At 32.9% G+C, this 11,191-nt stretch overlaps 1 long non-coding RNA gene across 1 annotated transcript in view; it reads left to right on the plus strand.

The window, feature by feature from the left end:
• LOC117169605 overlaps positions 1–10,915 on the plus strand; it is a 20,187-nt gene extending 9,272 nt beyond the window's left edge. Inside the window, exons 2-3 of the long non-coding RNA XR_004466687.1 lie at positions 10,067–10,270; positions 10,663–10,915. This is a non-coding gene — a long non-coding RNA (uncharacterized LOC117169605). The remainder of the gene's footprint in view (positions 1–10,066; positions 10,271–10,662) is intronic.
• Positions 10,916–11,191: the final 276 nt, after the last annotated feature.

The raw sequence follows: 11,191 nt of genomic DNA on the forward strand, positions 1-11,191 counted from the left end.
AACGTTCCTTAGTCCTTCCGGTATAACTTCATAAATCCTGAACACGATATCTCAATCCGTGTGTACGTAGTGAGGACCGAAAAAAATTTAAATAATTTTATTCTCCACACAAAAATTTCATAAATGAACTAAGTCACGTGATCTCGACTTTATCGAAGTTCAAAGTTTCTTTTTCTCTCCGCTAGAAATCGCTAAAAATGCTAAAAAAAATAATAATAGGTTACGTGTATGCAGATGCTTATGTGTTGATTTGCAACGAATGTGCAAATTGTATTGTTTACATTAATTTTTTTTTAAGTTTAGATGATTTAATCCAAAATTGATTCCAGTGCTCAATATACGCGAACCAAAGAATCTGAAATGCATCAAACCAAAAATTAACTACAAGGTGCTATAACTCGAATGGTAATATCCTATTTCATCGATTTATAAATAAACTTTCTTTAAAACTATAAACATATTGGTGTATACAGTGAACACCAAAAAAAATGCTCATATCCGAGGGCTAGTTTAGTCACGTGGTCACGAAGAGTATGCCCTTAAAATAATTAAAATAAAGTGAGAATATTTAAACAATGAATACCGCCAGGATTTTTAAATTTATGAAGGAAAGTTTTCCTATGAACATATATGCAGTCGTTTGACATATCACATACATGGTCATCAAAAAGTATCGGACCCCCCCCCCCCTATCATGAAAAATATGCATTTTAGAGAGAAATGTTTTGTACAAAAATTTTAGGGTTTTGGACGAGGATCTGATTGGTAACCTTGCAGCCGACCCGATCACCTTCGGGGTCATTCCAGGGTCGCGTAAATTCAAACAAGGTCTAGACGACTGATCAGCGAAAATATGCGTTAAAAAAATGGTTAAACATCGTATTTAGATCCGGTCGACTAAGGCGAGATCCACCGTAGGTCTCATCAGCCCACACAAAAAAACCCTATGTGGATCCGGTCCGCTAAGGCGAACTCCATTGAGGGTCTCATCAATCCACAAAAAAGGTCGTATATGGATCCAGCCAGCTAAGGCGAAATGGTCTCATCAGACCAAAAACAAACGTTCGTATGTAAATCCGGCCAGCTAAGGCGAGATGTTCTAATCAGACCGCAAACAAAAGTACTCATGTGGATCTCGCCTTAGTCGACCGGATATAGATACAATGTTTAACAATTTTTTTTAATGCATATTTTCGCTGATCAGCCGTATAGACCTTGTTTTAATTTACACCACCCTAGAATGACCCCGAAGGTCATCGGGTCACATGACCTTAATGCATATCTGAACGTACAATTTTCCGTTCTTTCGATTGGCGGTGTCAAAAATAGGGGTTTCCATTTGAAACATAAAAGTTGACGTTGAAATAACCTTGAAGGTCAACACCGAGGTCAGCTGCAGGATCACCGTTCAGATCCTTGTCCAAAACCCTGAAACTTTTGTATAAAAATATCTCTCAGAAACGCATATTTTTGCTGGAAAGGGGGAGGGGTCTAATACTTTTTGATGACCCTGTATGTTAAACAATATTTACATCAGATAAATTTTATCTTTCGTCAGATAAACGTGCTAAATTGTTTATATCAAATTGAAAGATAACATTTATTCTTGGGGTTTACTGTGATGGAGGTGCATTCACAAAGCAACTGCTCGAAAAGTAGGTCTGGCAAGTTAGTGACCGATTTACAGTTATCGACCGATGACTTGAGACGAAAAGTTTCTTGCATTTGCATATGCCATTATGTTAACAGTTTTGCTACATAACCAGAAAATTATATTTATTAAGTCATTATATCTATTTTAATTCCGGTAGTACTTTGTACTTTAATTATCTTCAATAAGTTATGTCCATCAATTCCATGAAGTGGGTGCTTTAATGTAAAAGTTATGTTATTAATTAAACAAAATTTTCAAGTAGGCAAAGCGAAAAATAGGTTCTTTATAAATAGGCTTAATTTTAACCGGTATCCTGTAGAACACCGACTGAGGTATCATTTAGAGCTTATTTATCGTTTTCGGTTCCTTAACAGTAAGTGGGATTTATTTTTGTTGTAGCTCCTTTGGAACCATAAATGGTTTCTAATGGAAACACCAGTTTCTTCTGTGTAAATACTCCTAACTTTATAAGTCATCTGAAAATTTCTAGTTATACAGAATAAAATACCTGTGCAATCCGGAAAAATAAAAACCTCTCACTACATGAACTTGTACTGTTCATCGTCATTTGTTTGAATATACATTATTATCTTTTTTGCTTTACGAAAGATATATTCAGGTCCATATCTCAATTCGACTGTAGGTACATAAATGTATATAGTTAACCGTTTTCTTGTTTTGCACGGCAGTATATAATTAAAAATACCTCTTCACTTGTCATGTGGCATAAATGATTGACTGCTAGAACTTTTATCACATAATAGCAGAATAGATAGATGACTATAACAATTTCATTTTTTTTGTTCTCTTCCTTTGATGGTATAAATGCTACACAGAAAACATCCAATGAAAGCACAGTCAATATAGCGACAGAGATTCCCAGTGATATAAGGATTTGAAGACCGAAAACTTGGTTAACAGTTCTGCAGATTTTCACTAAGTCCAGATGAATAGTCCTAAATTATCCATGCAAAATAATTAATGCTATAATAGACGGTTTTTTGGAGTGCTTGCTCTTACTTGGAAGTTCTTAGCATTGCCACGTTATCAGTCGTCCTCTGTCCGAGTTTTAAAGTAGCAGCTTTCGCTAGACCAATTTTGTAGCAAAAGACTTTCGCATATTGCGTACAAACAGAGTCACATCCTGTTAACTTCTGCAGTAAATTGTTCAATTGTATGAACGTTTTCTTCAAGTAACTGTAATAATAAAAAAAATAATACGAAGCATAAGTATAAAATATATTTTCAACGTTCACTTCTAAAGTTTAAATATTTATTTTAAAAATTATTATAATCAATTACAAAAACGTGTGAAACAATTATTTCTCTCAATAAACCATAATCATACACAATGTATTTTGTCAAATCAGATTTACAAACTTATGGGTACGCGCAATTAAATCATATAAAATATTTTAAAATTTTTATTTAAAACTCATTAGTTTTTATTATGTACTAGGCATGACGAACTTATGAGTTCAAGTAAGCAACTAAAGTGAACCTAATAAAAAAAAAATGATGGCAACAATTTTAATTTCAAACTAAATAATTTGTATCAAGTACCCAACAAGGCAAACTTTCTGATACACATAAGATAATAATGTAGAATTTTAGGAATCAATGTTGTCAAAGATGTCTATATCAAATATATTTATTGATCACAAAAGTTTCACACTTGATCCTTAAGTGTACCCACAAGTTCGTTAAGCTGCGGGTACGTGATAAAAATTCATATGTTTGGAGTAAAAATGTTGCCAGAATTGATTCCAAAAATTTTGCTATAATTTCTTACGTGTATCCATAAGTTCGTAAGTTGAGTACTTGACAAAAATGATTAAGTTGTAATATGAAATTTTTGTCAGCAATGGTTCAAAAAATTGCACTTCACCTATATTTCTTTCCGTCTCTGTATCCGAAACTTTTGTCTTATTAAATTAGAAACTTTTAAAACTGAAAATTGTATCATACGCAAAACCAAAGCAGTTGCCAAAGTACTTTGTATCTAATTTTCGATTTATGAAATGTGTATAATTTTATATATAATACCTTATTATGCATGAAAATTGAAGTTCTATGATGAGTGGGACAAGTATTAAAAATAGAATCATTAGTGCGCGTAATATTTTGGTAAACAGATTAAACTCTGATCCATCAGTAATAAATTGAGCTAGCTCCATAAATGCAATCAATGTTATTAGAATTGTTATAAAGCTTAAGTGTTTCATAAGCAACATATGTAAATTATCTTGAATCCCTATACTTTCAAATTGCTCCTTCACTATGTTTATTTCTTGAAAACATTGTTTTAATTTCTAAAGAGAATTTAAATTCATAAATTATATGGAGTTATTTTTTTAAGGAGTTATTGATTTTTTTATACCATATACATATACACAATTCTATATCGACAGCATGATGCTCTTTTTAGATGGACGCACACATATTTGTGCGGTTAAATTTTCTAGTCTAAAACAAATCTTTATTTTTAAAGTAAATTATAGGATGATGTTGAATTCAAAGATTTTGACGGCCGAGAATGAAGAATGAACATTTTTTAAGGATCAGGAAAAATAATTATAGTTTTGTAGTTTCCAAGCGACATGTTCAGGCTTGTATTAATAAATATAATAGTTTGCTTCAAGTTTTCAGTAAAGTATAGTTACCCCATTCAGGCACACGAATTATGAGAAACAAAAATTCTCTTTCGAGTTACAAAAAAAAGATCCTAGTTGAGGGTCATGTTTCAAAAATGTTGCTCACAAATTTTTTGTCTGGAGTCCTGTTTTGTTACTCGATAGAGAAATTTTTTTCTTATCATCTGTGTGCTTGACAAGGGTATCGGCCTATTACTCAACCGTTGCAAGCAAACGATTTTACGGAATAAAATTCTGTATGTGTCGTTTCGAAACAAGAAATATGATTATTTTTCCTAACCCTAAAATATTTTTCATTTATTTTTGACATCATTTGAAAATCTAAGAAGAAAATCATCCTTGCTATACCTACACAAATTTGCTTATCTTTCCCTATTTGATATTGGGTTTTGATGGGGCCCGTACAATAATTTCTGGCCTAGAAATACTGATGGGGACTCTATCAGGCTTTAGTAGACAATGTCTTGATTTGCATTGGCGAGGAAAATATATTAGGAAAATCTATTAATATATTAATTAATTAATATGAAAGTGAAATACTGCACCTAAATTTGAGATGAGTAAATTGAAATGTAAGGTTTATAGAAGAATCCTGAATATATTTGTTTAATTACTCATTCGCGAGCTGTACGGAAAGATTCTTGTCAGCCTGCCACATCGTAACGTGCCTATGAAAGATCAAAATCTATAACATTTTACTAAATATTTATTGAGGGTTTGAGTGTGGATACCTGTCGTAAGTTTAAAAATATTTCATTGCTTGTAGAAGTAAAGGCCTGACATTTTTGATCAGTAAAAAATACTGAAATCGTGTAGGAGATTGTTATCACCCCAACCTCTCATCATCAATGTTCTGTAGAAAATATAGTGCAAAAGTATAATAATAAAGTCTGTTCGAAGAATTTTACGTGTTTTACGTTTACAGATGTGAAAAATTCGATTGTTTTAATGAATGATCGAATGTTCAAGATTCAGATGTAACGTGGAAATTCTATATATGCTTTACAGAGAATTCATCTTGCTGCATAATATTTGCAATTGTTTGTAGACCTACTTATAACAAATCAAATTCACATATATTACTGGAAAATGACTAATAATGTGTCAATCTAATCTAGCTTAAGTAAAAAAAATACCCCTATATACCCTATAGGCCAAAGCGTTATTTTACCAACATGGTCCTGACTAATTTTCCCCGCTAAAGCTAAATGATAAATAGGTCAAACTCACCAGAGCCCCACCAAAACCTTTTCCAAATTTCTGCACGGGTGTAAAATGTCAATAATATCACTTAAATAATAAACTATGCATGTGTTTATACTTCTCCGTATGTCCTCTCGATGATAATTACAATCAGATATAATAGTAAATTTCCATAAATAAATATGTAGTGGAATAATGCAGTATTATAGTTCACTGTAGTGCCATAATAATCAGCGTAACGTTGTTCGAATATGATTGACGATATTGCAGTAACAATAAATAAAAATGTTGCATATAAAAGACTTAAAGATACTCTAGGATGACCAAAAGGGAACTCAATAACACCAATTCCCAGAGTCCATTTGATTATAGTAATAGGAAGAAATGCATCGCTAACGTTTTTCAGTATAAGCATATTGATGGGATTATCAATTTTTCTGGTGAAATTTTTACAAAATTGGATTACATAAATAGAAAGTATCGTATAGATTAATACACACAGTAACGTAATAACGTTAATTTTATGCAAGCATGAATTTTTTAATTACGCAAAAGTGACGTTTCGAGTCGTTTTCGACAACCAAACGATTCAACATATGAATGAATACTAACAATAATTTGAGTGGAATGTATGCCATTACTGTACATTATAAGAACTAGCGTGCCTAATCATAAATAAATTAACGACCTGCTTGCATGAAAGTGGTTTGATAAATATTAAAAGAGAAACAGCATTTATACATGGAAATATTTGTTTAGTTTAAATAGAAAAATACTGACAAATTAAATAAGCAAAATTAAAATATATTAAAATAAAGTTGTTTTTATTTTGATACAGCCAGCCGTAATCCCGACCTAGGACAACGAAGTTTTGATAGAATTTAAAGCCTTATTTAATGATTATATTAACAGCAGTGTTAAGGGCATGTGACATACTGTCACATAAACAGTTAAATTTCATTATATTCGTCGGGACTATAATTATAAAAATTAATATGTTCATCTGAAATTTTTGAAAGTGGTTCAAAATATATAAGGGCACGTGTGTCTGTCCCACTTGAGTTCTTATTTTGTTTAAATAAAGCAATTTTATTGATTCAACTATCCGAAACATGTTCAAGTATTGGCTAGAGTAATATAATTTGGACATGATAGTAAGATATTACAAGTTTGTATAACTGGTAAAACCTTCATCTAATGAAAATTCAGTGATGTCTTACAGCATCATTTGACGTTTCGACCGGACATCGACGGTTATAATAAGAACGTTGTACAAGGGATGGTAAAAGCCGTTTGATGCATGTCTGATAGGCCATTACGTATGTTGTTAGAAAATCCAATTTGAGTTTTCACGTAAAAAATGTAGAAAATAGGATCACCAAATAATGCTGTGACATCTGACAGAATTTTCATCAAATGGATCTTTGATCAGCAATTCACACTTGTATTTTTTTAACACCATCTTTGAATTTTATTATCCATGTTCATGCCTAAACAACTTTTTGGATTTACTTCAGGATTCAGAATTTTCTACATAGAAAGTGAAAAAGGGATTTTTTAACACTATACTTAATGGCCTAACGGGCGGACATCAGATGGCTTTTACTATCTTATGTACAATATTCTGAAGATGACCGTCGAGGCGCGGTCGAAACATCAAATAATTCTGTGAGATCTGACAGATTTTTCCTCAAATGGCACATTGACCAGTTATCTACACTTGTCATTTCTTACCACCATCTTTAAATTCATTAAATTATAGCCAGCAACACCTCATGTGAAAAAGAAGTATTGTTAAGTATTGGATCTAATACTTTTTTCGAGAATAAGTATTGAAAATCCAATACTTTTAAGCGAGAAAAATACTCGATCCTACACTTATCAATACTTCTTTTTCAAAAGCGTCACATTTCGAAAAATATGAAATCGTTAACAATTTCGAAAACATGCGACAAGTCCCGTATGTGGCTGGTCACGTTCGTGGTAAATCACATTGTTGCATATCTCATTCAGAAAAATATAAAATCCACACAAAATTGGTAAAAATACATTATTTTACACTCCTACCTTTTTCGAACGTTCTGTGGAAAGGAGGAGACACCGCTGTGATTTTTTAATATTTCGCTGGAGAATTGATGCGCGGCGCAGGTTTGCCTTGTAAGATTTGCTTGTTTCTGCCACTGTGTTATGGTCTCAATATTTTCGAGGGATGAATCACCCGGGAAAATATTTCCCATTGACGCAACTGTGTCGTAGGATTAATATTTCAGTGGGAAAGTGATGCCAGGGGAAGTTTTGACCGTCGATGCCCCTAGGCTGTGGTCTTAAGACTGAAATGGGAAAGAAATGCACCAAGAATACTTACCCTTCTTCACCACTGTCGGGTTCGTAATATATCGCAAAGGAATTGATGCTGAGGGAAGGCTTGCGCGTCGATGCCTCTATGCTGGTTTTGTAATATTTCACTGGGAAAGTGATCCCGCGGAGAAGACTTGCTTTTTTAATCCACTGTGGTCTTAATGTTTCAACTGGAAAGTGATACCTGGGGAATGATTAACCGGTGATGCCACTGCACCATGGTCTTGATATTCTACTGTAGAAGTAAAGCCCGGGGAAGAATTATTTGGAGAAGACTTGCGGCTCTGCATCACTCTATCAGGGTATTAATGTTTCACCACTGTGTCATAGGTTTAATATTTGACTAGGGATGTGATGCTTGGGTAATTCTTGCTCATCGATGCAACTGGGTTTGGTCTTAATATTTTTCTGGTAACGTGATGCTTGGCCTAGGAAAAGTGGGCCCTTCGATGCCTCTGTGAGGTCGTGTGGATATTTCACTGATGATGTGATGACCAAAGAAGGCGTTTTCGGGGATGATTTTCCGTCTGTGACTGAGTTTAGTTATCGTTTTTCCCACACATGTTGTATTCGAATCCTGGTTCTAATATTAAAGAAGCAATGTTTTGATCTCATTTTGGAACAGTACAAGTTTGATAATAAACAATTACAGAGAGAAATACAAATCCAAAGTAAAATTCATGCTAATTCGTATAATTTTTCTTTTCTTTGAACAGTGGAATTGATCTTAGGAATAGTGGCCTTTTGCAAATATCTTTGAATATTTGAAAATCTTCAAAACCTTTCGAAATGTCGTTTGATCCTTTGAAATTTATAAACTTAAGTGTTTAACCCCTGAAATATAAATGAAAAATAATGGCATGCTAATTAATCCTTTTAAACTGTTTATTAGTGTCTTAAACCTACACATATTTTATCAAAATTTTGCGAAGAAACATTTTAAAACGCAAAAGTTATCGATATATACACTGAAAGAAATGAATTGCTGGTACAATCATATTGCGCGTTAGATCAGCCATCGATATGTCTATTCGAGCCATACAGATTGATGATCTAACCCGCAATATAACTGTGTCGGCAATTAATTTCTTTCAGTTTAGAAGTTAGGTTTGTAGTTTGGTACTTTTAAAGTAGCAAGCAAGGTTTGAATTCTTAGTGAATACAATTTTTAAACCGCTATTGTAATTTACACATATTATCAAACGCTTACGGGCACTTAATTATAATCCAACGTTTGTGATAGTCCATGGTACATATTTCTTAGATTCATGATTTTCCTAAATCGGTTTTCAATTGTACAAGAATGATCAGATACGTAGTTATCATCCCAAAGATCTAAAATTAATTAACAGTATCTTATGAGTATCAATTTCTTAAGTATGTAAAGTAAATCAAGTTTGTTACTAAGTATGTCTGTATCCCTTGACATGCAATACAGAATAAGTATTATCGGTTATTATTACATCCAATTATTTATAAGTATGATATTATGTCAACTGGGTTTTTAAATACCTCTGAACCACATTCTGCATTAGGTGTTGGTTCATGTCATTCGTATGCGATGCTTTCAGTGCATGAAGCCTGCATATTATAATTAGAATTAAAATGGTTTGTAAGGGAATGTAGTACATTATAAATTGACATATTACTGACTTTCAAATGCCCCCCTCCGCCCTCCCAATTTAAAATAAGGGTAATGAATCTAAACCAATCTGGGCAGATGTTATTACGATTTTCATAGGATGTCAGCGTGCGAGTTTATCAATTTTAGTTAGTTAAAATTCGAACTTGAACAATTAATCTGGACAAGCAATTCTTTGAAGAACCAGAAATAAATCTTTGCCAGTCCAGATCTGAACCGACAACCCTACTATACATGAGTAGAGCGTCAGAGGTGTATAGTTGGCCAGGTTGAGTCGCTAGATTTTCTTAAGAAACATAGTTTTTGTCGAATAAGATTTCATCAGAAATGTGCGTTGCCTGCTAGTCAGGGTTTATGATTTAATTGTTATATTTACCTTTATTTTAGAAATTTAAAGTTGTTTAGAGTTACTTGTATGTAATATATAAATTTCAAATATAAAGCAATCTTAATTTTCTCAAATTAACTTTAAAGAACTTTTAATTTTTAAAATAAAAATATAACCAGGAAACAAAAAACGATTCAATTGGAAATTACAGTAAAACTCTTCAATAGCCCTGCCTTCTATAGCGCGATCTGCGCTTATCACTCACGCGAGAACTCAGGCGTGGACAAACAGAAGCGGAATGGGCCACCGTCGACCCCAAAATCGGTGCTACAGAAGAGTTTTACTTTATTTGAATCGGAAAATTTAAGAATGCTGATTCATCCAAATTTCAATCATTTCAATCAGCGAACATACAACCATCCTGAATGCAGGTAATCCCGTTGAATTATTTTAAAGCTTTTTATTCACAAAGAAGTGTACGTCGTCTTTGTATAAATTTAAATACCCGAGTAATACATTAAGCATTATAAGTATACTCGTGTGGAATTTTTTTCGTGGATCTAACTGGGCCTAAGCCTGGCAAAACAAGAACCTGGTATTTTGATCAAGCCTGGGCCAAGCTAGAATGAAACTCTAAATATAGCCTGGGCCAACCTTGATGGCCAGGCTAGATCACCGAGTCTGACCCTGGTTTGAATCTAGCTTATTATTGATTCCACGCTATTTTATTTTTTGGAAGTTTAGTTTTTCTTTTATAAAAACCTTATCAAATCTGAAACCTTTCATTTTATGCGTTTTAAACACCTTGTTATTCTTGTTTCAGTATAACTTTATGAAATTTCAAGCATGTTTTCATCAAAAACGTCAAGTTGTGAAAAAAATGATCATCGAGTGTCAAGCACGAAAGCATTTCACGTGGAACATCTAAAAGGAAAACTTCATTGTCACTATCTACCATGTTCCTTTCATAGACGTCTCTTACCCTGCATGTTCAAAATATCGGCGAGAGGTTTAAATTAGTCACGAAAATTTATTTTAATTAAAAACACCAAAAACATGACACTGATTGGCACTTGCTTGTTGCTCCGTTAGCCTTGACGTTCGGAATACTTCGGAAGTATTCGGTTTGCGTCACGTGCACAAACGGATTGGTCACTGTTGAAGGGCTGATTTAAAATAATTAAATGTGTAAATCAATTCTTTACAACAAATAATAACTTTAATGCTATTAAAAATAATTATTTTATCACAAAATAGACATATGGAGTGAAAGTTAAAATAATTAATTAATTGCACTTCATAAAATAAATAATTGATTTCTAATTAAAAGAAAAGAATACCTATTTTATCAA

The sequence above is a fragment of the Belonocnema kinseyi genome, chromosome 3, assembly GCF_010883055.1.
Source record: "Belonocnema kinseyi isolate 2016_QV_RU_SX_M_011 chromosome 3, B_treatae_v1, whole genome shotgun sequence".
NCBI classification, from domain to species: Eukaryota; Metazoa; Arthropoda; class Insecta; order Hymenoptera; family Cynipidae; genus Belonocnema; species Belonocnema kinseyi.